This window comes from Mixophyes fleayi, chromosome 10, assembly GCF_038048845.1.
Source record: "Mixophyes fleayi isolate aMixFle1 chromosome 10, aMixFle1.hap1, whole genome shotgun sequence".
NCBI classification, from domain to species: Eukaryota; Metazoa; Chordata; class Amphibia; order Anura; family Limnodynastidae; genus Mixophyes; species Mixophyes fleayi.
Genome location: NC_134411.1, coordinates 1,187,367 through 1,215,062, shown reverse-complemented (window position 1 = coordinate 1,215,062; position 27,696 = coordinate 1,187,367). Strand labels below are relative to the sequence as shown.

At 41.5% G+C, this 27,696-nt stretch overlaps 1 protein-coding gene across 6 annotated transcripts in view; it reads right to left on the bottom strand.

The window, feature by feature from the left end:
- The window catches only part of SOX6 (SRY-box transcription factor 6), a 307,461-nt gene that overhangs the window by 251,227 nt on the left and 28,538 nt on the right, over positions 1 to 27,696 (bottom strand). The window lies entirely within an intron of this gene.

Here is a 27,696-nt window from a genome sequence, read left to right as displayed (position 1 = left end):
AGGACTCTGATAAAGGATCAATCTGTCCCTGATAGAGGAGCTATTCTCACTCAGAATACACACAATATACGGGGGAGGCACATCGTCCGGCAGAACTAACATTCCCTCGGGTGGAGGTCACACATCGTATAGATAATTATTTTCTGCATGAGTTTGTCTGGATATCAAATCTCACACTATGGAAACAGAAAAGTCACAACAAAAAGTGTGGAGGGCGCACAACGAGAATGGGTTTTCTTCCCAGAAGCCTCTTGGGCCTTGCAGGATCTTTGTAGATTGACAAACAGACCTGTGCAGCAAAGGTCGGATATATTTTCTAACGTGTCTTTAACATACACCTGAAGTACAGTCGTTTTCACCAGCTCTACGGTTTATTAAAGGCGCAATTTGTTTATCCTTAAGAGAAGGATGGTGAAAATAACAACTAGCAATTTTGTATCTTTTCTTTTTATAATTAAGACGATGGTTCAGGTTTTGCATTTTAAAATAAGCCATAATATACACACTTGGCAGCAAGACAAAAGGTATTACAGATATTACATACAATTCTTGTCTCCTTGACTGATGTACCAATGTTTAAAACAGAGACATAACTAATTCCTGGCTCATTAGTACCTCCCCTCCCAAAAGTGGAAAAAGACATTGTGATAGTGATCAGCCCACTGTGACTGTACAAAAAACTTCCCTGATGTTTTCCAGTAATGTGAGACACATAGTTGTATGTGGTATATCTGTATTTCTCTAGTAAGAATCCTACGTCCCGGTACAGACACCGCTTTTCTCTACGCTAATCCCTGGAAAAGACATTTTCTGCAGTACGTGCGGTGGACAGAGGCTCCTATACAGATAATTCTGGTGACAGAATAAATCTTCTCATCCTCATACCGAGAGATCAGAGGGCAAAAGAATGAAGATTATATGTGATTAAAGCTAAACATCTGTGAGAAACCCCAACACTGTGCTCACTAGCGTAGTAATGATCTCACAACATGTCATGCAGCGATACAGACCCTGCTCACTGACTGATACATTCTATCCTCACGCACGTGCACTCGCCCGTACATTCTATCCTCGCACGTGCACTCGCCCGTACATTCTATCCTCGCACGTGCACTCGCCCGTACATTCTATCCTCGCATACGCCCGCTCGCCCGTACATTCTATCCTCGCATACGCCCGCTCTCTCGCCCGTACATTCTATCCTCACGCACGCCCGCTCTCTCGCCCGTACATTCTATCCTCACGCACGCGCGTGCTCACCAGCACATTCTATCCTCGCGTGCGTGCTCACCAGCACATTCTATCCTCGCGTGCGTGCTCACCAGCACATTCTATCCTCACGCACGCGCCCGCTCTCTCGTCCGTACATTCTATCCTCGCGTGCGTGCTCACCAGTACATTCTATTCTCGCGTGCGTGCTCACCAGTACATTCTATCCTCATGCACGCGCCCGCTCTCTCGTCCGTACATTCTATCCTCGCGTGCGTGCTCACCAGTACATTCTATTCTCGCGTGCGTGCTCACCAGTACATTCTATCCTCATGCACCCGCCCGCTCTCTCTCTCGCCCATACATTCTATCCTCGCGTGCGTGCTCACCAGTACATTCTATCCTCATGCACGCGCCCGCTCTCTCGCACATACATTCTATCCTCACGTGCGTGCTCACCAGTACATTCTATCCTCGCGTGCGTGCTCACCAGTACATTCTATCCTCATGCACGCGCCCGCTCTCTCGTCCGTACATTCTATCCTCGCGTGCGTGCTCACCAGTACATTCTATTCTCGCGTGCGTGCTCACCAGTACATTCTATCCTCATGCACGCGCCCGCTCTCTCGCACATACATTCTATCCTCACGTGCGTGCTCACCCGTACATTCTATCCTCGCGTGCGTGCTCACCAGTACATTCTATCCTCATGCACGCGCCCGCTCTCTCGTCCGTACATTCTATCCTCGCGTGCGTGCTCACCAGTACATTCTATTCTCGCGTGCGTGCTCACCAGTACATTCTATCCTCGCGTGCGTGCTCACCAGTACATTCTATCCTCATGCACCCGCCCGCTCTCACCCGTACATTCTATCCTCGCGTGCGTGCTCACCAGCACATTCTATCCTTGCGTGCGTGCTCACCAGCACATTCTATCCTCATGCACCCGCCCGCCCGCTCTATCCTCGCGTGCGTGCTCACCAGCACATTCTATCCTCGCGTGCGTGCTCACCAGCACATTCTATCCTCGCGTGCGTGCTCACCAGCACATTCTATCCTCATGCACCCGCCCGCCCGCTCTCTCGCCCGTACATTCTATCCTCGCGTGCGTGCTCACCAGTACATTCTATCCTCATGCACGCGCCCGCTCTCTCACCAGCACATTCTATCCTCGCGTGCGTGCTCACCAGCACATTCTATCCTCATGCACCCGCCCGCTCTCTCGCCCGTACATTCTATCCTCGCGTGCGTGCTCACCAGCACATTCTATCCTCGCGTGCGTGCTCACCAGTACATTCTATCCTCATGCACGCGCCCGCTCTCTCACCATCACATTCTATCCTCGCGTGCGTGCTCACCAGCACATTCTATCCTCGCGTGCGTGCTCACCAGCACATTCTATCCTCATGCACGCGCCCGCTCTCTCACCCGTACATTCTATCCTCGCGTGCGTGCTCACCAGTACATTCTATCCTCGCGTGCGTGCTCACCAGTACATTCTATCCTCGCGTGCGTGCTCACCAGCACATTCTATCCTCATGCACGCGCCCGCTCTCTCACCCGTACATTCTATCCTCACACGTTCTTAACGGTACATTCTATCTTATATTATCTCACACACTGGTGCATTATATTACTACACAATTACCATTCTATATAAATACTGCAACTGGTTTTGTGGCCACCAATATACTAGTGAGGGCATGTAAGTAGACTGTAGAGGGTTCTGCCCGCCCGCAGCCAGGTCTCACACTGGCACAGGATTTGTCCCTGGCAGATCGTACAGAGCGGATGAGAGCGACTCTCTCACACTTAACACAGCTTAGAAAATAAATCTGACAATAATTCCACATTGCAATCACATGCTGAATTTAACTAGAATAGAATGAATTGATCCAGAAATGATGGGGTTACTGTGAGCCCCGTCAATCTGAGCAGAACAGTCTCCGGCTATCGGGAGGATTTTCTGGCCAGAACGCAGATATTTGACTGTCAAATCACCCAGAAGGACATAGGAAAATGTCATCAATCTCGACTTCCCTATTTATTTTTGATTAACAAATCCATTTGTATAACAGCATAAAATGCTGCATAGAATAAACTCATGTGTTTGTTTAACATTTTTATTAGGAAACCATTTCCACGCTCTCACCACCACTTATCTCAGATTTTAGCCATGAAACAGCCTAAACCGAGTATATGATGTAACCAAACAATGACGCACGTCCAAACAGCGGCAACGCTACTTCCAGCCCTATAACCTATATTGTACAACACTAATAATAATAATACTAAATAGAAGACACTAAAGACAACTTGTGAGTAACCAGGTAGGCCGTGCTTCCATGTCTGTCCTGTGGGGGCGCAGTTTACCTCCTGACATAGCACAGTGGATAAGATGGAGCAATGTGAAGCTCCTCATTCTGTAAATTACAGCTCCAGCTGTGTTAAATACTGTGACTAGAATTTATTCAGCATACAAATAGAAAATTGAATATACATTATTTATAAGTACGGTCATTTTACCTGTTTACTACAAATATTATGAACGTTCACATGAACCAAGTCACCAAAATCTTTATTCATTTGCATATTGTTAATAAATATTAACGGGAGCAGCCATACTGATTTGCTTTGATCATCCAGGTAGATGGAACAATGGGAGACGCTTGCTTAGCGCTAAATAACAATACATTGGAGAAGCTCATCGGTGATGTGACTACGTCCCAGGATTATTAGTACACTGGATGTTCTACAGAACCACTTGTTACTTTATAAACATTAAATCTACTACTGTTGTTGAAGAGTTGCAGCCAAGCAGACTCTCCCAGCTAGTTCTTCTTTACAACAGATTAACTGCTGTGACATCTCCATAAATTGTATGTTATACTCTGCACAGTTCCCATTCCTGCATCAGATAAAGACCTGCCCCGTCTGCCAGAGATATTTTATACAAATGAGCTTTCTCCTGGCGGGTGCTGACACACTGCAATACCCCAGATCACTTGCACATACGGTTAGTATTATCGTTTCTGAAAGCACAACAGGTAGGTCACAGAAAAGGTCACGTTAGTTTTGTTCGCGAGGCCAAACACACGGTTTTCATTATCCTTAATAAAAACAGAAGCAGTTAATAAAAATATATCATTGCAATAACATTTCTCGCTGTAACTGCAGACCTCGACTTGCAAAGCTGGCGTGTTGGACATACACTCCGAGTAACTTTGTCCAATCAAATAACACTCACTTAAATTTAGTATTCATGGTTCTGTTTGGAGAAACAAAAAGGGGTCTATTTACTCTGCATCCAGACTCTTGTTTTTTTGTTTTGTTTTTTTGGAGGGGGGGTGAAAAAAAGCTGAATGTGTGCGCTGTACAAATCAGCATCTTTTCTGTGGTTTGGGGTAAGAGAATGATGGGACGGTTTTTGTCAATCAATATAGGGTGTAATTTCACCGTAAATCAGGGGCAGGCTGGGCCGGGGGACTGGGGAGCACCTGCCCCCCGGGCTGGTCCCATAGTGGGCTACCTTGGGGTGGGTCACCAGTATTTATTCCCTTTAAAATAGGCTCCTGAGTCAAGTCTTGCCCCCTGGGCCAAAATTTGCCAGCCCTCCCCTGCCCTAAATCCTCCTTGTATTCTTTAATACGACGCAACATAGGGGCTAGATTTACTAAGCTGCGGGTTTGAAAAAGTGGTGATGTTGCCTATAGCAACCAATCAGATTCTAGCTATCATTTTGTAGAAGGTACTAAATAAATGACAGCTAGAATCTGATTGGTTGCTATAGGCAACATCCCCATTTTTCCAAACCCGCAGCTTAGTAAATCTAGCCCATAGTGTCTGACAGGACACAGAAATTGCAAATATGACCAGGAGCGATTACTCGCTACCTGTGTACAAATAAGCAGAATGACATTAATAACCAGATTTAAAATTCATACCCAGCAATTGATAATATGATGATGTAAACTTTGATACAGTTTCCAATGGTTTCCGCAGACAGGTAAGAAGCGTGTATGGAATAGACTGAGCTCTCCAGCAGACACTTATGATAATTGTTTCACTTTCTGGTAACAAAGTTGCTGCTCTCTGGAGAACTGTTAACCCTTCATGCTGCAGAGAAACCAATACATTTAAATGTTTCTTTCCAATCATAAGGTATCAGAAAACTGCATAACAATATTAAGGTGTTTTGTAAACATTAACTGGGGAAAACATTGAAATAAATAAATAAAAAAATGAGTGGAGACCTTTGAAAACAGAAACTAATCTGCAGAGTGATGTAAAACAATTTGTTTCAGATCTTCCTGATGCGTTTGGTGGAGATTTATGGAAACACCCAGGTGACAATTCTGCTTTTTTGAATAAGAAATTTTTACCAATCTTATTTTAGGTTTTTCCTTCAACATAAACAGAAAAGTTTAGATTAAATTTAGCATTTCCTGGCTGATTTTCTGATATTTGTTGCGGAGTTGATTCATCAGGTTATTAAGAGTCAGAGAATTAGGATAAGATATAATTCTCCATTCCAGACACTAATACCCCATTCATACTGCACCAAAATCCTGGGTTTTTCCTGGGTCGAGCTCAAACGACCCGGGTCTTGGTGCAGTATGAATGGTACAAGTGAAAAATCCCGGGTCTTCAACCCGGGATTTATTGAGGGGTAATTCCCAGGTCGGACCCGGGTTGCCTGCACTATGAATGGAAAAACCCGGGTTTTTGCATAGTTGCATAGGGGAGAGAGGGTTTTTGCATAGGGGAGGGGGGGGGGGGGGAGAGAGACAGAGAGAGACAGAGAGAGACAGAGAGAGACACACACAGAGAGAGACAGAGAGAGACACACTTTTTTTTTTTTCTTTTCTTCCATATTCCAGCTTTCAGCCAATGAAAAGTGCTCTGGTGATGACTCCCACAAATTGCCAGGGCACAGACTTGTGCAGTATGAATGGGGTCAACCCTGGAAATTCCCGGGTCCAAGGTGCAGTATGAATGGTGTTTCTGAGCTGGGACGCTCCGAGCCCCTGCAAAAACCCGGCTTCAAAAACCTGGGATATTGCAGGGGTGGCAGTATGAAAGTGGTATTATAGACATCCCGCTATGGTGGCCTCTTACTGACAAACCACCCAGGCAAAATTCAGTTCTAACATACATGCAATAAACACGTGTGTGTCATGTAACACAAACCGTTGTTCCAGATAAATGAGGTTGGTTCAATGCCAGAGATCTCACACGAGCTAATTGTGCAACCACCTTCTGGACAAACAGAAAAGACTTTTATCTGTTGTGTTTACAATAAATTCCTGTGAATAGAAGATGAAAATTCCAAGTGTCGGGGCGGATGCGAGTGCGCTCTGTGTAGCGTTTCTCTGAGGAACGCACAGTGACCGCTCCCTCTCTCAGACCAGATAAATTAGTAGCTTATAAAGGTGATGGGGGCTTTAGTGGTAAAATGCATCTTCTGTGTCCCTGGGAAGCATAAAGCAATGCAAGGTGAATGAAAATAGAAAAATATAGGGCTTGTCGCTGACATTTTCTACGAAGTGAAATCCCCAGTGTCAGAGGGATATTTTATATTCTTTACAAAGGTCAGATTCATTGCTGGGGGAGGAGCTATTTATCTGCAACTATGACGAGTGGTCTCTGCAGCTGCAACGTCTAAGAAATGTAGCAAAGTAAAACGAAAATTGTTACATCTAGATACAATTAATGTTTGAGGAAATGACTCATGATTTCACCCCATTCTCTCTTCAGACCCCTAGGAATGGGCAGAAACAACAACATTTGTTTATCTGTTGATTTTTAGCTTTTAAATCTCCTTCAGGTTTATAAGGCTTGTAAACATTATGTAAAAATAGTGTCAGAAATCACCAATTCTTAAAATAATATTATATACCTTATGAATAATTTGTTAGTTTCTGAAGTTTATTTGTATCACACAACAATTATATAAGAGTGATTATTAACAAGAAAAATGGTGTTAATAATGTGTGACCACTTGGACTAGAATCTTTGAAAAAGGGAATTATGGGCCCATAGCAAGAGACTAGAGCCCAAGGGATTATGGACAGAATGCAGGATTCAAGAAGCCAGGAGCAAGGGATTATGGGCCGATAGCAGGAGATGAGAGATCAGGAGCAAGGGATTATGGGCCGATACCAAAAGACGAGAGGCCGGGAACAAGGGATTATGGGCCGATACCAAAAGACGAGAAGTCGGGAACAAGGGATTATGGGCCGATACCAAAAGACGAGAGGTCGGGAACAAGGGATTATGGGCTGACAGCAAACACACACTTGTCTCCGGCTGCTACTTAGAGAATGAATTTCCCTGGGTCATGGTAACGGAATGTACCCTCATGTAGTAATTGGCTACTATTACCAAAAATAGCCCCCAATGTCCAACTCCCCAACCCCGCCGATCCCTACAAAAGACACATATATATACAGTATGTTCCCCAATGAATAACACGTGACATGTCTTACTACATGCTATTGGGGCTTGGTATGAAGGAACGTCATTACACGTATGTAGCCACCTGGACCTTTCCCAAAAAGATTTGTAAAAAAAAAAAAAAAAAAAAAAAAGGCATCACTTTCCTAAACTAGTTCTTAGTGCAGCGGTGAGCAAGCTATGCTGGGACAAGACGGCTGGCATGCTGGGACTTGCAGTTCTACAATAGGTGTAGTGCCGCAGGTCAGAGACACATTCTTAATTTTCCCCTTCGCCTGTGTTCCCTGTGAACAGCACTGAATATAAAACTCATTACAACCAGCAAAAGAAATCATCTCCAGTTTGGGCTGACCTTTCCCAACGCTGTTATACTTAAGGCCGCAGATTAATAGCCGCATTAATTGCTCAAACCAAAGTCTAATTTACATTGTTTCAACAAGGTTAAAAAGATTGACTTTTGAAACAGGAAAGCATTTTATTTGTCCCGATACGAACAATGAGAATTCTGTTTGAAGGCGGAATTAAATTTAATGAGATTCACAAACAACCTCTTTTAAAAAGTAACAACAATATTTTTTTCTGAACATTAAAGAGCAGCTCATTAGACCAAGACAACTGTAGTATAAAAAGCTGGCACTGACTTCAATCGCCCGGTATCTGCATACTAATGAACTTGCTGCGAGCAGGGACCGTCTTAAAATGTTCTCTGCCACAGAGAAAACATGCACCCTCTAATCAGATGAACACCTTTTCCGTGGTAGCCTAATAGCAACTGAAATGATTTCAAATGTGACACAAAAGGAAGACGCCGCTCAGTAAAGGTTTCTTTAAGACGGAACATTTCTTGCACATTCTTCAGCGTTCACAGTCTGTCGGCGTCGCTGTGTCAAAGACTTTCAACTTGTAGCCGACAGATAGCAGCGAATACAAAGTCGGTGTCAGAGCCATTTCCCTGCAGCCCCCTGATCAAACATGTGACGGTGCGAGAGGCTGCAGAGGGGAACGCAGCCCTGACCTTTGCTTACAGCGTTAGAACTGATTTTAATATAACGGCTCATTCATGGATCTCTACTGCCAGCCAGACAGGTGTGATGGAGTCTGAAAGAGACCACTCAATGCCCTACTTACACCCTCATAATGATACCTATTCTTCTCCACTAGAATGGCAGATTGTGGCACCAGCAACACACAAACGTGGCATTCTACCTTTACATCGATACAGGAACACGGGCCCAGTGCCCGCTCTCTGTGCCCTCACTCATTCATGAATAACTGGCCCCAGAGCTCATGTCTATATAGGCCGTAGATCAGAACTCCCAGGATCTGCCTCACAGCACTGGGGTCATGAGTTTGATTCCCGACCATGGCCTTATCTGTGTGGTTTGTATGTTCTTCCCGTGTTTGCGCGGGTTTCCTCCGAGTGCTCCGGTTTCCTCCCACACTCCAAAAACATACTAATAGACTGCTATCAAAATTGACCCGTGTGTGTGTTAGGGAATTTAGACTGTAAGCTCCAATGGGGCAGGGACTGATGTGAGCGAGTTCTCTGCACAGCGCTGCGGAATTAGTGGCGCTATATAAATAAATTATGATGATGATGATGGTGATGTAGCCATTAATCCCCAATGAATCTCTTTCCCAGATTCCTCTCGGTGATTTTTATACTTCCCCTTTAAGAAAGGGTTTTATTAATATTAGGCTGTGTCACTGGATGACGTTCTGTAGACAGCCCTGGCTTCACACCCCATCATTACCACACTTCATAATTCTGACCTCCACCCTCACTATACTATAGAAACAAGGTATATTCTGCTGGAAATTAAATATTAGCATGTGCTTTTCAGGCCGATATAGGTATGTAAGCACGAACGTACCCAGCTCTAAAGGATGGACAGTTATATATGGAATAAGAAAAGATCATGTAAAACATTTATATTACAAGCTACCAATGGGAGCAGCGTTTTACCACTGCTATTCCAAGGCTCTAGGCCGGAGCCTCCCTACAAAGCTGAACCTCTTTATAGTATTAAATGCTGGGCAGTATTCTCTGTATAGAGATGATCTCTGCTAACACGAGCGTCCTAAAACATATAACTGTGAATGCAGCCAAGTGATAATGAACTATGGAAAGACGCTATTTCCAATGTCTAGATGTCATTCTCACTATCTCAATCACTGTAGCTGAACCCAGTAACGTCAGACCGACCAGCACTGAAATACAACGGTTATATAATACAACTTCCAATGTCTCAGCTATAATCAGCCGTGCACACAATCATTTTGGTCTCAGTTTCTGGTAATAATTAATTTTTAATATTTAATTTTTTTTTGCGTTTTTACATTTTAAACTGCTTTTTGTACATAACACAACTTTATTAGCTACGTTGATACACTATCATTTGTGCTGAAAATGTGAACACACACAAATTAGACATCTCCCTCAAAATAAACGTTCAGCGTTGGATTAGACACCTCAAGCGCCACATGCGGTTACACTGCAGGAAAGACGCCGATACCGGTTCCTATATCTCTCTCTGTGCAGTGTATTTACTAAGCTGTGCGTGCTACAAAGAGTCTCTTTATGTGGAAACAAGAGACCTCAGCGGTCTCCACCTTATAATTCGCTCCCGTTGTTTCTCAGGCTCTTTAGATTAAAGTCTGTGTTAATTCTCTGGAGTGCAGTCAGCTGGTAATAAATTTCTCCAATTCTAAAATGTACTTAGGACAGAGCTGGGATGAATCACCTTTTGTCGGATGTAGCGGTGTGTTCGGAAATGGGAATTAGCGCTATTGTTAGCACTTGTACCTATAAGTCATATTAGAACGTCCACACTAAGCACTTTCACTCAGTTCCTTCCTCTCATTTGCTTACAATGTCCTTTCTGATATCATCCTCTGCTGGATAATAGTTGTCTGGGGCCTGGGGAAGAGGGGGGCTGCAAAGGAAATTAAATGTAATAATAAAAAATGTCTTTGGATAAAGATTAGACATAAAGGGCGTGAGGAGACGCTCCCTTATTCCTTGCTGCAATATTCTCTTTACACATTCACTACCCTATGTCTGCCATTAAGTCCAATCATTTATATTTAATCCCATTCTTAAAAATTTCAGCAGACAACTGCGCTGCTAACATACAACTGCCCTGTCAGAAAATCTTTCATGTCACGGCGTAACGCTACAGATCGCAGGAGAAGTGGTAAAAATTAATGGGACATGAAAGTGAAGCCCGGCAGTCTCGCTGGATGCTGTCAGAAGCAGGACGTGGAGCTGACGTCCCCCTAATGTGACAGGTGGAACAAGTACCAAAGAACAACGCAAAACAAGGCCACGATGCGGATTCCTCTCATCCGTCCCCCTGGCGTCGCTCCCCCCTTCCCAGCATATACCAGTGGATCTCTTTATACTGCTGGATATCTGTGTATATTAACAAGGCCAGAGACAGCTGGGTCACCGGACGATCACAGACAGAAATAAAAACTGTATTTATGTTGTTTTAAAGACTGGAGCAATACACTTAATTAGATAATCAATACACAGGAGTGAAGGCACCGTGGAGAACAAATAAAGCTGCTTCTATGAGAAAACATTGTCTTTAAAATATTTATATTCCAAATGAACAGATTTTATTTGAGACTCCCTCTCCCTGTCTTACAGTATTATATCAGCCATTATACTACCTGTAAACCGGCGTCGTGGATGCTGAAGGACCGGAGATGAAAAATAAACTCTAATATTGTGACACTTATTGAGTACCAGAGAAACAGGTGGAATTATTGGCCCTGTCCACAAAGTTTAGTGAATCTAAATAGACCATTTAAATTACAACCTTTCCATACTGCAAATGATGCCAAAATGGTTTAAAAGTTCCAATATTATACATTGGTTTAATCAATTAAATTTGAGCGCAGGTGATATTCATAATTTCCTCACTTTGCATTATTTAAAGCCTCTCACATTTAGGAAAACTGGAAATAATTTGGGGTTCCTGAAACATCTGAGATGAAGACAATAAAACGATAAACGCGGCAGCGTTTGATCTGTGCCAATACAATGCTGCATATATATATATATATATACCAGGACTATAGGGGGTCTCACTATAAAGTGAGTAATGAGATCACGGTAGACTGACAAGATAACCTGGGCGGGCGAGCGGAGCCAAGTGTCACAAGAGATCACATATCTGGCCGCTTGCAGGAGTGAAAAGCCTTTAAGGAAAGGAGGATTTTGTACTTTTACATAGGTGGAAGCGTCTGCCAGCTCCTAACATCCCTGGGCAAATCATCCGCCTTGTTCTCCCAGACATCAGTTCCAACACGCGGGACACACAATCTGCAGCAGGAACCGTGCAGTGAGAGGAGGGAACCGCAGCCTTTACAAATGGCCGACGGCCTGCTGGAGAGTCTGGGTCAGGAGGAGTATACAGCTCCCAAGATAACTCTCTGTAACCCTAGATCTACACCAGGAGGAGAGGAATTCTCTCCCCTAAGACAGCGCCCACGTTAAGCCTCTAGAACTTGTTTAAAAACTTCTGCAACTGTTTGTCCGAGAGAGGTAACGACCGGTCACTAGACTTCCTTGCAATGTATGGGTTAACAGGTGAAAAATAATCTAAGAAGGGCTCTCGTACCTAAACTTTAGCCGCATGCGTGCTGCAATTACAGAGACAATCGGTTAAGATACTTAACCAGATGAGAACAGGTTTTTCTCCAGTCAAATTATGATTAAGGAAAGCGAGTAGTATGTATAATATATTACAGACACAAAATATACCAGAGGATCCCCTGACCATCATCAGTTACGTATATAGCGCCACTAATTCCGCAGCCCTGTACAGAGAACTCACATCAGTCCCTACCTCATTGGGGCTTACAGTCTAAATTCCCTAATATACACACACACACAGACAGAGAGACAGACTAGGGTCAATTTAAGAGCAGCCAATTAACCTACTAGTATGTTTTTGGAGTGCAACACCCCAATTCACAAGCAATATCTGTATGGAAAGGAGAACTGCAATGGTGACATGGTACAAAGTTGGAGCAATTACACATCCAGTGACATGTTACAAAAAAAGCGCTGCGTCCTATATCAACCAATCAAAATGAAGCTAAGATTGTTATAGGGCAGTTTAGAAAATGAAAGCAAACATCTGATTGGTTGCCACAACGCTCTAGTTTTCATAATTCACACTATGTTATCAGTATTTATCAGAGAGCCTGACCTCAGGCGGGACCAACAGAGACTGAGCAGCTAAAGGGGGTACAAACCATGTTCTGATACAAGTGGTGCAAATGTAATGTCCTGCATGCAGAGATTTACAGTCTGCTTTGGCCTGCAGTACATAGATGCTGGGCGGCTTTATTTCACCTCTGCAAATTATAGTTGGGGTAGGAGCACCCCCCCCCCTCCCAAGACTAAATCCATCCACACAAATTACCCGCGCAGTGTAACATGGTTTTACCAAGGTGCAAAGTTTCATCTTCTAGCTGGATTTCCTCCTACCGAGGCCCGTGATGGTCTTATCAGAGAAATAAAATTCTGCAGCGTTGCCTCCAACCTGTGGGGGGCGCAGTGTGCAGATGCTTGATCAATGGTCAATTATGCTGCCAGAGGAGATTGGATGAATTTGGAATATTAAAAGCCCCAAATCTGGCCGCCGTCTTGTGTGGAGCTGTGGCCAGTTACTTCAAAGTGGTTTAAAATAACTCCCATCCTCTTCCCCCCAGATCATTCAGCTCTTCAAACTGGCCAAATATATGTTCTGAATTGTATGTCTGTGCAGCCCGATAATCTGCTCAATCAGATTGTGATTGTTGCTGCGGGTCTCAATGTATGGTCGCCTATATTTATGTTTTGTACACGATTTATTGAGTTTGAAAGCGTTCAGTCAGTGTAACAGGACGGTGGATGGGAAACGCTGCTCACATCGCACCATAGCACTGTGCGTGTGTCTGTGTGTCTCTGTGTGTATGTATGTGTATGTATGTGTCTGTGTGTCTCTCTGTGTGTATGTATGTGTCTCTGTGTGTCTCTGTGTGTATGTATGTGTATGTATGTGTCTGTGTGTGTATGTATGTGTCTGTGTGTGTGTGTATGTGTGTGTCTGTGTGTCTCTGTGTGTATGTATGTGTATGTATGTGTCTGTGTGTCTCTCTGTGTGTATGTATGTGTCTGTGTGTCTCTGTGTGTGTGTGTGTGTGTGTCTGTGTGTGTGTGTATGTGTCTGTATGTGTATGTGTCTGTGTCTGTATGTATGTGTGTGTGTATGTATGTGTCTGTGTGTCTCTGTATGTGTGTGTATGTATGTGTGTGTATGTATGTGTCTGTGTGTCTCTGTATGTGTGTGTATGTATGTGTGTGTATGTATGTGTCTGTGTGTCTCTGTGTCTGTGTGTGTATGTATGTGTCTGTGTGTCTCTCTGTGTGTATGTCTCTGTGTGTGTGTGTGTGTGTCTGTGTGTGTGTGTGTGTGTGTGTATGTATGTGTCTGTGTGTCTCTGTGTGTGTGTGTCTATTTGTGTGTGTGTGTGTGTGTGCGCGCTTAGGGTGTGATAGGGAATTTAGACGGATGTCAAGGACTACATATACTCTGTACAGCACTGCAGTATATGATTGCCACTGTATAAATGATAATAGTATCACTGTAATGTTTCTCTGACTGAACATATCACTTTAAAATACTGGGGTTTCGAATAGCTTTCATAATACTGAGTGGTTTGAATTAAGAATGGTCTCTGCAGATCTCCTAATTAATCTATCTCCACCTTCTAATAATTAATCCTTGTTTAAAGTGAGGGAGGAAAATGATAGTTTAGCAATTGAGGTATTTTGTTTTTCCTTTTCGTTCCTTCATTTAAACATAAGATTCAAAAAAAAATATAAATTGCTATTTTTAGAGGTTGTGGATGGATATTTGAAAAACAAGGCATTGGAGGTTAATGGCTCATTGGATTGTAAGATAATTGTGAAAATATGTATGTATTATATAATGCATTCAATCGTATATGTTGTATTTTATACCTCAATAAAATATAAATAAAAATAACAAAATACTGGGGTTTCCTGGCAATAAATTGCGGCATTTGAAAGGGCGGTCTGGTAGTCCCCTCGAGTTACTGTGCGAGCCTGAGGAATCAGCCAATCACCATGAATCAGGCATGCTCGGCCTGCGCCCCTTGTAGCTTATAAACACCAACGGCAGCTCTCAGGCCCAGAAAACTAAGTACTATATAAGAGGACAGTTTCACTTTAAGTGGTATTGTTTGTAATATGTGAAATATGTGTTTAACCGCAGTTGGGTTGGTGCCTGGAACAGGTTGTAATATAATCAGTGGTATTATCTGTAGGTATCTTTACAAAAACACTCATCACAATTATGATCAGCCAAGCAAACTAGAAATTACAATCCTCTCGCAGATGTGAAATTGACAACCTTTTAAAAAGCAAAAAGTCTGCCGGAGATCTCCTGCGTTATCTGCTTTCATGTGTGAATGGACACTTCGCTAATGTACCTGAGGTGTGAATACACAGGATCGTCGCATTGTTCTCCCCCGATTCATGACGCATTACACAAAATATACCTCGAATTAAAAGCTCTCAGGCTGCAGCTGCCCCTTTATTATTTAAAATGTCATTATCTTTTTGTTTTTGGTTATGCATCATTAACGAGTCTATGTGAAGGACATCAAAGGGAGATCTCTACTCCCAAAACATATAGCATCCTTAATAAATCGCAAATAATTGGAATATGTTTAATCTGAAAATCCTTTTATTTTCTTTCAATTACAGTCTGAGTTATTCAATGCGGGGAAAAGATGGGTTGTTTTCTCAAAGAAGAAAAGGAAATAAACCCAGAAGGAGCTCATCCCAATCCTCCGGAGCGCACTGGATCTATGGATAACGATCATTGTCCGGCTCCTCGTTCTGAAAGGTGACGCACCGCCACCTCTTCCCAAATACGGGTGGGAAATAATGATTTTTACTAATCAGAAATACATCTTTATATCCACAGTCTGTAAACACCCGGGAGAGAGGGGTAGTGAGAGAGAGCAGAAGAGAAAAAGAGAAAAAGAAAGAAAAAAAGAAAAAAGAAAGAAAGAAAAAAGAAAGAAAGAAAAAAAGAAAAAAGAAAGAAAGAAAAAAAGAAAAAAGAAAGAAAGAAAAAAAGAAAAAAGAAAGAAAGAAAAATAAAAAGAAAGAAAGAAAAAGAAAGAAAGAAAGAAAGAAAAAAAGAAAAAAGAAAGAAAGAAAAAAAGAAAAAAGAAAGAAAGAAAAAAAGAAAAAAGAAAGAAAGAAAAATAAAAAGAAAGAAAGAAAAAGAAAGAAAGAAAGAAAGAAAGAAAAAGAAAAAGAAAGAAAGAAAAAAAGAAAGAAAGAAAGAAAGAAAAAAAGAAAGAAAAAGAAAAAAAGAAAGAAAAAGAAAAAAAGAAAAAAAAAAGAAAAAGAAAGAAAAAGAAAGAAAAAGAAAAGAAAAAGAAAGAAAGAAAAAGAAAGAAAAAGAAAAAGAAAGAGAAAGAAAAAGAAAGAAAGAAAAAGAAAGAAAAAGAAAGAAAAAGAAAAGAAAAAGAAAGAAAGAAAAAGAAAGAGAAAGAAAAAGAAAGAGAAAGAAAAAGAAAGAGAAAGAAAAAGAAAGAAAGAAAAAGAAAGAAAAAGAAAGAAGAAAGAAAAAGAAAGAAAAAGAAAGAAAAAGAAAGAAAAAGAAAGAAAAAGAAAGAAAAAGAAAGAAAAAGAAAGAAAAAGAAAGAAAAAGAAAGAAAAAGAAAGAAAGAAAAAAAAAGAAAGAAAAAGAAAGAAAGAAAAAAAAAGAAAGAAAAAGAAAGAAAGAAAAAAAAAGAAAGAAAAAGAAAAAAGAAAAAAAGAAAGAAAGAAAAAAAAAGAAAGAAAAAGAAAAAAGAAAAAAAGAAAGAAAGAAAAAAAAAGAAAGAAAGAAAAAAGAAAGAAAGAAAAAAGAAAGAAAGAAAAAAAAAGAAAGAAAGAAAAAAGAAAGAAAGAAAAAAGAAAGAAAGAAAAAAAGAAAGGAAAAAAGAAAGAAAGAAAAAAAGAAAGGAAAAAAGAAAGAAAGAAAGGAAAAAAGAAAAAACAAAAAAACAGAAAAAGAAAGAAAGGAAAAAAGAAAAAAGAAAAAGAAAGAAAAAGAAAGAAAGAAAAAGAAAGAAAAAGAAAGAAAAAGAAAGAAAAAGAAAGAAAAAGAAAGAAAAAGAAAGAAAGAAAAAAGAAAGAAAAAAGAAAGAAAAAAGAAAGAAAAAGAAAGAAAAAGAAAGAAAAAGAAAGAAAGAAAAAAGAAAGAAAAAAGAAAGAAAAAGAAAGAAAGAAAAAAGAAAGAAAAAAGAAAGAAAGAAAAAGAAAGAAAAAGAAAGAAAAAGAAAGAAAAAGAAAGAAAGAAAAAAGAAAGAAAAAAGAAAGAAAAAGAAAGAAAAAGAAAGAAAAAGAAAGAAAAAGAATAGAAAGAGAGAGAGATGGGGAGAATAGGAGATAGAGAAAAATAAAAGGAGCGAGAGAGTGCAAAAGAGAAAGAATGAAAGGAAACAAGAGACAGAGAAAGACAATGAGACAGAGGATGAGAGATAACGAGAGAGGGGACACACAGAGAGCGCACTTAGACCTTCTCAGCTGCTTAAATGCAACAAAGTTTTTCAGTAATTTTCAGACACAATCTGCTCCTGCCAGTCCTTATTACGGGGGTCTGATTCAGCGAATGCACAGTACATATTGATAGAAGACCCCTACAATTTTGGAAACAGTTTTCTGCTGATGTATTCAGAGCAGTAATTCTGCTTGAATCAGGATTGGAAGCTGCAGAGCGCACAATCAAGATCCCTTTCTGCGTCTCCTCCATGGAAAGTGCGACATTCACATGGAAATGAACCTGATCCATTTGTATGAATAGGGCCCTTGATAATATACATTTCTACAAGAAAAGGTGGACAAGAAGCCTGCAATATGCTCTTTATGGTGCTTTTTCCTTAATAATGTAAAATGAAGTATTTCCAAACAAAATGATATGTAAAACGCTACTTGTAATTTTAAGGAAAACTGAAGATTTTGTTTAGCGGCTGAATGCATCAATCAGACAGAATACATTGTGCATGTGTTCCGGAGACGGGAAATCTCCTCGCTGGGAACTGGGAGGAGATGCAACATTTGGGGTCTGAATAAATTAATTCTGGGGACACAGTGGGCCTGAGTCATTAAGAAAAGGAAAGAACAAAAAAAAAAGGAGTAACTTTGCACCTGGGCAAAACCATTTTACATTGGAGGGGGGGAGGTAAATTTAAAATGAGGGGACAGATTTATAGTTGGGGTAGGACATGTCCTAGATCAAATGAAACGTTAGTGTAAAAATAAAGCTATCCAGTATTTGTGAGCTACATGAAAAAAACAGCCAGTATTTACCTTATGTGCAAAATAATAAACTAATGTGCACCCCTTGTAGTGTAACATGGTCTGCCCAGGAGTAAACTTACTCCTTTTTATTTCTGCTTCGCTCTCTTCAGTGACTCAGGCCCAGAGAGTGGAAAAAATCTAGAAAGAAATTTAGAATAAAAAAAGTATTCTAGAAACCCAGTAAACAAACAGTAAGTATGTCACCAGCGAAGGTCTTATAGGTATATTTATAAGGATTATACGATTCCCGAGCTGTTACAATGTGACATTCAGTGATTCCCCACAGCCGGCTGGTAATGGCCTGGAAAGTCTGGGACACAAGGACAATGACTGGAACACGGGGAAAATACCAGGAGACTCCACTGCAATCAGACACTTTACCACCACCAAAGACAATATATACAAAAGAGGTACAAATCATTACATAAGACAATTGCCTAAATGCCCCCCCCCCCCCAATGCCTTGTATATTACGGGATCACCAAAACACCAAAATCAGACAGCGCTACAAACGAATACAGAAGTCCTGTAGTATTAGAGAGGAGCAGCGCAGGGTAGCGCGGGTATGTCCAGCGCCAGGCACAGAACAGCCCTGCAGCGGAGTGAGAAACTGCCCCGCGGGGCCTAAAAGTTCTGCCCCTCCCAAGAGACACACAAAAGTGATTGTCATTCCCAGAATTGCTCAATGTGGTAATAAATGAATTGGATTATTTCCGCCCCAAGCCCCCCCGTTCCTGAATCCCATCTGGGTGGAGCAGGGGCTGCAGACAGATTATCCAGCTGTGTAAATATTGGCCGAGGGTAACCCACAGTGCACTTGTGCAAAAAGCGCTGCATTATGGTCTGCATGCCCCGTCCAGAGCGCTGCACTTTAATTAGCACGCAGCCTTCACCATCCTCACTTTGATATGGAAATGTCTTCTCCTCACATACAGTAATCTTTATCTGATTCATAAAAAATAGAGGAGAATCCAATGGCAGCACCTGAAGTCTCTGCTCCGTACTAACCGCGGTGTCACATGAAAAGATGGATAAAGAAGAATGTGATTCCGAGAGAGATCAATATGGAGTCTCAGCGCCGAGAGAGATTTGTATCCATGCAGGGAATTAAATCAACACATAGTCACCTGGTTTCACAGGAACGGTGTTCAGACCTCAGCCATATACACAGTGAGCACCGAGTCAGAGGCCTCTGATCATTACTGCACCAATATATACAAAGTAATAATGAGTAATAATGTCACGGGTAGACTGCAGCATAGTTCTATGTGAGAGATACGACACAGGACTCAGCCCTGGCACTAGTGTGATGATACAGTCAGAGCACATCAACATGTAACAACCACCGATTCTACCCCAATAAAGGAGACACCTCTTGGAGGAGATGGGACGCACGCCCACCTCTGTCCTTACCTAACGGGGACAGGTATAATAAGTAGGTACAATCCTTTATTATAGTGAATAAGAAGATATACTTATAAATCAGAGAAGTGGTACTGTGCATTCATCCACACATACACAATAAGAGCGGATACTGAGAATTACACACAGCATGAGACCAGAGAAGTGGTACTGTGCGGTTATTCATACACAGAATAATAATGGATACTGAGAATTACACACATCATGAGACCAGAGAAGTGGTACTGTGCGGTTATCCATACATACAGAATAATAATGGATACTGAGAATTACACACAGCATGAGACCAGAGAAGTGGTACTGTGCATTTGAACAAACCTGGAATGATAACTCCCTAGCACCGATTAGTACAACAGGCCTCAAACCAAATATACTTCCTTAAACTATAATAACATTGGATATAATTGAAGTACAGATTGTATAACATTGAATATATGTTAGGAATGTACACAGACAGCAGTTGTATAATAATATACTGACAACATGATCTACCCAGAATACTACAGGGGGGTAGATCGCTGCCCATAATACAACCTGTGAAGAATGTGAGTACTCCCATCCGCTCTCTACCCATCTGTAAATACTTGAGCAGCCAGTTATCTGCTTGTTATCAGGGCCGGTACCTGTCGGTGCCTGATAGACGCCTCACAGAGACGTGCACTTGACAGAATGTTTCACTTCAAAACCAGCAGCTGATATATTGGGATTTAGTATTCAGAAGCAGCGACTCTGCCTAATCTCCAGCCCTGTTTGAAAACATCTGAAATCTTTTATTTTTATGTTCGTAATGAGATGTTCTGAGTGAAAGACGGAATCCCGATAATACACTGGATTCACAGAAGGATCCGGGGCGAGATGGTGCCGGCTGGCGTGGGTACCCACAATTTGGATATGTCGGCAGTACTGACAATGTGCGTCACATCCTTATTATATACATACGGTCAGGAGCTCCCTCTTATTTGCATAATGTGCCACTGGCTCTTACAGGAAGCTACGGAGAAGGTGCCCAGACCTTCCTCATGGACACTCCGAGTCCTCATCTGTCGGGGGCTTCCTGTATATTGGAGGCCTTCTACATAACTATTATGAGCAGAATGCTTGTTGAGTATATTAATATTACTTATGTTGCTTCAACAACAGCCAAGTAGTATTAGTTCCCCATGGATGAGGAGGGAGAACTCGTACACCCACTCACATTATCGTGGAAATAACGAGCGCTTGGCGTTACTAAACCAAACTTCTAGCATCATAAAGAAGTATTCTACAAGGAGAGGTCCTTTTACTTTTTAATAAGCCATTTGACACCAGAAAATGTCTTTAAATGCAGATATATAAAAGCACTTGTGAGCTGAGAGGAGTTTATAACAGATCAAGCATAGCTGAACCTTTGTAAGAGTCAATATCCACCTGTCACGAGGTCGCGGAAGACGGGCAGAGATCAGACCGGCTCCAACATGAATGACAGCACCGCGCTTTGTTCCATCTCTCAATAAATACAATGTATGTCTTCGCTATAGGAGGCAGTTTGTCCGCACTTAATAATTCACATGTTAGAGGTCCTGCTGACAGCACCCATCATTTCTTGTTTAGCTGGAGACCAAAGAATATATTGTGATGTGTTTATATTCAGTAATCTTTGTTACCGCCCCCCATAGTCTGAGCAGCGGGTAACAATATAACCTATAAAGGACTGTCCACCTTCATCACAGCTGGTTTTAGAGGATTTTATCTGCTGCAGATTATTACTATCCAACATATTACACAGCGCTGAGTAATATGAGGGGAGCAAGATACAAATGACATGAAACAGAAGGAAAAAGATGGCCTTAGCCAGGAGAGCTTACAATCTAAGAGCTGTGGGGAACACGTGATACATAACGCAGCGGTGTAACAGTTGTAGCCGGTAGTTGTGGCTACTGTAAGGCTGCAGCATCAACACCCACCAATAATAAAGCAGATCTGACTAATTAGAGGTTTGGCTTTAACATAATCCCAATGTAGTCATTAAGGAATATTATTAAATGACCACTAAACACTAACACTGAAATGTCCAGGTAAGAAAAAGGAAGATGAAATACACTGTTCAGTGTGACCCTATAAAGTACATATTACCCCTCCCCCAATTACAGACAGCTGAAACCCCTCCCACATCTTTAGGACAGTGGACTGGCCCCACCCCTGTGTATGAATCCACCAATCTACACAGTGCACTTCTGCCAAGCTGTCAGTCACTGTCAGACAAGCCCCTCCCCCCTGACTTTTCGGCCTGTTGCAGAAGGGTGAGAGGGCAGGATGGACGTATTTAGTTACATATAGACCCCAGATATTCCATGTAAGTTATTCAGCACAGTAATACACAGCCAATCTCATATATTAATGTAAATAGTGTCCTTCCCGTGTAGGAACAGGACAAAGCATGTTCTCCCTGGGCTATAATGACATTTAGATCTTTCAGTATAATATACTGGACCGTACAGAGGAGTCTTTACATTGTTTCCTTGGCTGCTCATTTCAGTAACAATTTATATACCCAGGAGACCAAACACGTCATTTCCTACGTCAGCTTCTTCAATATGACTCAAATGAAAATGAATAAAAACATTCAGGAAATTGCAAAGTATATAGAGCAGGAGAAGTTGTACTGTGCAATGGTTTTTAAAAATAAAACCCGAAGAAAAAAAAAGAAAAGAAAAGAGAAATAAGGACACGGAAATGGCTATTTTCTAAGACCTAGCACTACTCCAGGACAGGTATGCAATCGGCTTGTCCGTAAATATACTACATACAATGCTATTATATATATATATATATATATATATATATATATATATATATATATATATATATATATATATATATATATATAGTGTAGTGATGGAGTCCTCGCCGGCTCCAGGAGCTCAGCCTCGCTCACACAATAAGAGGATGCATCACAGTCAGCTCATTAATTCCCATTCTACAACTATGACAAACCCCTGTGAAATGTTACAACACTAGAATAGCAACGACGCCTCTAAAATGTTCCATTACCGGCGTCAGAATGAGCGTCCCGGGACACCACGTGCTCTTTGGTATCATTTGACGACCCTGTAAGAGGTGGCAGCAGGGACAGGTAACGTTGGGTATTAATGCCTCATTACATGAACTTTCGTCCTGTGGATCAGACGCACTCACTGCGGCGTAACTGGCGCTGCCCCCTCCCCAGCTCATCATCTCGTGCTGCAGCTACAAGGCAGGTGGCATAGTGTGACGTTCTAATCTCATCCGCTCAGACACTGCACTGGCAGAGAAGGAGTTAATGCCGTCCTGCACATGGCTGCTGGAATCAGTGACAACATGGAAGGAAGACACAATACACAGCTTTTTATTAACAGGCCCTAATAGATTTACCAGGCAGCCACTTGTGGCCTCAGGGCAGATCATTGTTGGTGATCCTTGTTTTTCTATTATAACAGGCTTCCAGGAACGTGTAATAAACTTATACAAGAGCCATAAATGCTTTAGATGAACTGCCACAAGCACAGCTAATAACAGACACAGAATGAGACACTGTGTGCTGGGAGTGACTGAGATCACAGGAGGCAGCCGACGGTACGGGGCTCCCTAACCACAAACAGCAGCCGTCCTGTGTACACGGTTATCTGTCACTTGTCTGGAAATAGTGACCAAACTGTCATGGTTAATATCAAAGCCGATCCCTAAAGAGCGCAAGCCCAGACCGGCTGACTTTACCTGGCCAATTCCATCTATCAGTTAGGACCTCTACCTGTGTGCTCCATCGTTCCATCCTTCCCTACATCATTTCTGCTTTTTATCGTGTGCTCCATCATTTCCTGCATCACTCCTTCCTCCAATCATTCCTGCTTTCCATCGTGTCCCCCATCATTCCTTCCTCCAATCATTACTGCCTTGCATTGGGTACTCCATCATTCCATCCTTCCATTCGTCACTCCTTCCTCCAATCATTCCGGCTTTCCATCGTGTCCCCGATCATTCCTTCCTCCAATCATTACTGCCTTGCATTGGGTACTCCATCATTCCATCCTTCCATTCGTCACTCCTTTCTCCAATCATTCCTGCTTTTTATCGTGTGCTCCATCATTCCTTCCTCCAATCATTACTGCCTTGCATTGGGTACTCCATCATTCCATCCTTCCATTCGTCACTCCTTTCTCCAATCATTCCTGCTTTTTATCGTGTGCTCCATCATTCCCTACATCATTCCTTCCTCCAATCATTCCTGCTTTCCATCGTGTCCCCCATCATTCCTTCCTCCAATCATTACTGCCTTGCATTGGGTACTCCATCATTCCATCCTTCCATTCGTCACTCCTTTCTCCAATCATTACTGCCTTCCATTGTGTGCTTCATCATTTCATCCTTCCATTCGTCACTCCTTTCTCCAATCATTCCTGCTTTCTATCATGTGCTCCATCATTCCTTCTTCCATTTATCATTCCTTCCTCCAATCATTCCTGCTTTCTATCATGTGCTCCATCATTCCTTCTTCCAATCATTCCTGCTTTCCATCGTGTCCCCCATCATTCCTTCCTCCAATCATTACTGCCTTGCATTAGGTACTCCATCATTCCATCCTTCCATTTGTCACTCCTTCCTCCAATCATTCCTGCTTTCTATCATGTGCTCCATCATTCCTTCTTCCATTTATCATTCCTTCCTCCAATCATTACTGCCTTCCATTGTGCGCTCCATCATTTCATCATTCCATTCATCATTCCTTCTTCCAATCATTCCTGCTTTAATCATTTTTTCCTTTTCCCCATCATTCCTGCCTACCCTTGTGTGCTCCATAATTCCCTCCATCACTTCTCCTTCCAATCATTCCTTTGTTCCCTCATTTACTTCATCATTCCATCTTTCACTCCAATCGTTTCATGCCTCCTCCCTGTCATCTCTTCCTTTCCATCATTCATTTACAATAACTGTTAGGAGTTAATTACTTTCTTTCTTTTAGTTAGTTATCATTTCCTCCTATACGACCTCCACAAGCAGTTTTACTTTCCCTCTCTCCAACATGCTTAATGCCGCATTGTTTGACGCTGCATTTCTGCTTTTCCTTCTATGTCCAGAGAGGTCTGTAAAAGTCAGGACATTTCATTATCCCTACAACTAATCCCAGAAACCGGTACATGTGTCTGCCTGTTCATCTCTGTCTTATAATGTCCGTGCTCATTACACGCTGACACTGCATATGTAATACATGATATATATGTACAATAATACACTTATACACATATGTAGGTAGGTATTGTGGAATGAATGGTCTCTTTATATAATCACCGATACACTATCTATATACTGACAAAACATTGTATATCTCCTATACACATAAAAACGTGACCGTCTCTATAAATACATCTATGTAGGTGATATAGTGACAACAATCATGTGTTATATATATTCTGCCCGTACAGGTTCATTTTATATATAAAAGCTATCACTATTATTATTAACTATTATTTACATAACGCCAGTATAATCTGTGACGCTTTACAATTGGGCACAAACCACGGCAATAAAATAAGACTGAATATTAACAGCCAGACAAAGCGACAAGAGGGCGCAGCTCACAGGCGTACAATCTATAGGGTATATTAGTTACAGGTTATCTACATATAAATGTAACGTGACAGATTACACACAACAGTGGTAGGAATACAGAATATATGTATAATTAAAATATATAATGTAACAAGAGAGAATGTAAAAACAAATATAAGCTATTGTCTGTATGTGTTATACCAAGTATTATATGTATAGATCTGTCACGTACAAATACAGTATTTTACACCCGAGATATAAATATACATATATCTCACACACATATATTTATTTGTCTACCTATATAAACACACACACACCGCTCCGTTACTATATAATGATTATCGGGGATACATATCTGTGTCCTCACTACCGCTGACCCTGTCATTCTCCATCCTTACCTGTGCCCAGCGCTCCCCGTGCCCAACCTCGGCCAGAGACAGACCAGGTGGGTGCAGCCAGCGTGTTATCAGTGCAGAACAATCTATAAAGGCAGATAAAACACTGACATTCCTGCAGCCCTCCCTGTACATGGGAAATAATTGTTTGCACCACATTAACCCCCTCATTGCCGGGGCACAGCAGCAGGGCAGCGCACGGTGGTTTTAACAGGGCATCGGTTCTGTCACTGAGACGCGACCGTACCCCCCTTTCCTGGAAGGTGACAAGACGAGGCGAGACCTTAAGGAGCCATTGAAGCCGTTGCTCTATTTGCAATATTTTTAACACATTCCCGTCCTCCCTGCCATGTGCCTGGGGTGGCGGAATAGTTAATGATGCAGCGCAAGCTGGTAATCTCCTTGGGAGACACATTAAAGCCAGCAAGAGTCAGCGGCACATAGGGAATGTGACATACCTAGAATATAAACTTCTTATCCTAAAAGGTTTTCCTGCAGAGCTGAGAATTGCTGCACAACCCTCTATCTGTATGAACTGAAATCCTGACAAACGCGTCTCTCTCTCTCCGCCACCACGACGGGCAACTTCCACCCTAAAACCCACAAATGACAAACTTCTGCCACTCCAAAAATGGAGCAAGAAAATAACACAACCTACACAATAAAAAAACAGTCACTGAACCACAAAATAAAAACAGGATAATTTGCATCAAAGGCCTCTACAAACACAGTCATTAACAGTCTTTTTATTCACATGAATCCTAAATAAAAGTGCATTATGCCCGTGGCTAGAAGAACAGCCCTTTCTTCTACATTTCTTCTTTTTTTTTTCTCTCTCTTCCCGGCTAACAAAAAAGAATCTTTGTTTTCTCTCCCATCCCTTCACTGTCCATTCTAAATTTGACTCCACAGTTTAAGTAGTTGAACTGGCTAATTCTGAATACAGGCTATTGAGAGAGGACGCACACAAGTATATCCCAGTTTAGCAATGGATACAATTCGCTGAATTGGCAGTCTAATTTTAAATGTGGCATTTTAAAGCCCCTTACAGACCGAGTGCCACCTTACCTTATGAGGGAACTTCGAGTACAGCAACTGTTGAAAACAAAATACCATTACCGGATCAGCTTCACCCTGCACAGACCCAGGCCAAGAGATTGTTTTACAAACAGGCTTCCTCACTTAACACAAGAATGCATTCGAACTTATAAAGTTTTGTATGGCCAAATGCTGGAGTGTGATCCTCTTGTCTTGTGTTACAATCGAGCAGAAGACGAATAATTAAATCAACAACGGGGAGAATTTATCATCTGTAGAGCTGAACAGTTTAAAGATAATCTCTCGCTTTAAATGAATAATAAATTCAGTGTTTAAATACGTCCAAACAACAATTATCCAATGAGCGGGAAAATATTATAAAATCATTGCAAATCTTATTTTTAGAGAAAAATGTCTGGGAGACAATTAAACACACCCTGAATGTATCACATCATATCGGGGGCTTCAAAAATAACACTGGAAGTGTTGGTAATAGTGACAAATAAGAAAACTGCAATGTAATAATACACATAATCAAATTATAAGCGGAGGGAAATATACAATCAAACTGGATTAGTTGAGCAGAATTGAGCCGGTTGGTGAAGTGGTTAAACAGACACAATAACTGTCTTATCGATACAGGACAGGATGTGCATTGCCTCTATCTGCTAAATTCTCCAGGACTGTATAAAGGGAACACCCCAAGGAGTATATTAATCTGTGGACCTCAGGCACAGTAACACACAGTCACAACAGTCAGGATCTATTGTCCTCAGAAAACCTGTGCAAGGTCTCAATAAAGTGCGACATACACACAATATATACAGCGCAGAAAGTACGGCTTCATGTAACCACACCGTCCTTATTCCTGAAATTAATCCAGGACACTGGGAATACAGAACATTGTCAGACATTTAAAATGAGCAGGAAAATAGAAATGTATTTATTTCTCGGCTCTTGTACATAATAAATTGTGGAAAGTAAATTATGGAGCCGAGATATAAAACCGATATTCACTTTATTTTTTTCTGAATAATTCCACTCATCTTTTCTTGCGAAAAAATTGTAATTAACAAATTAGAAAACAAAAAAAATACTGCATGGCATTTCATGAGGGAGATCGAAATACAGGGATCTTCTAAGTGTATTTTAAGCATAAGAAATTATATATACCCAATATTATATTTGACAATAGGTGAACATTTCATGAAGCAAGTATTAATG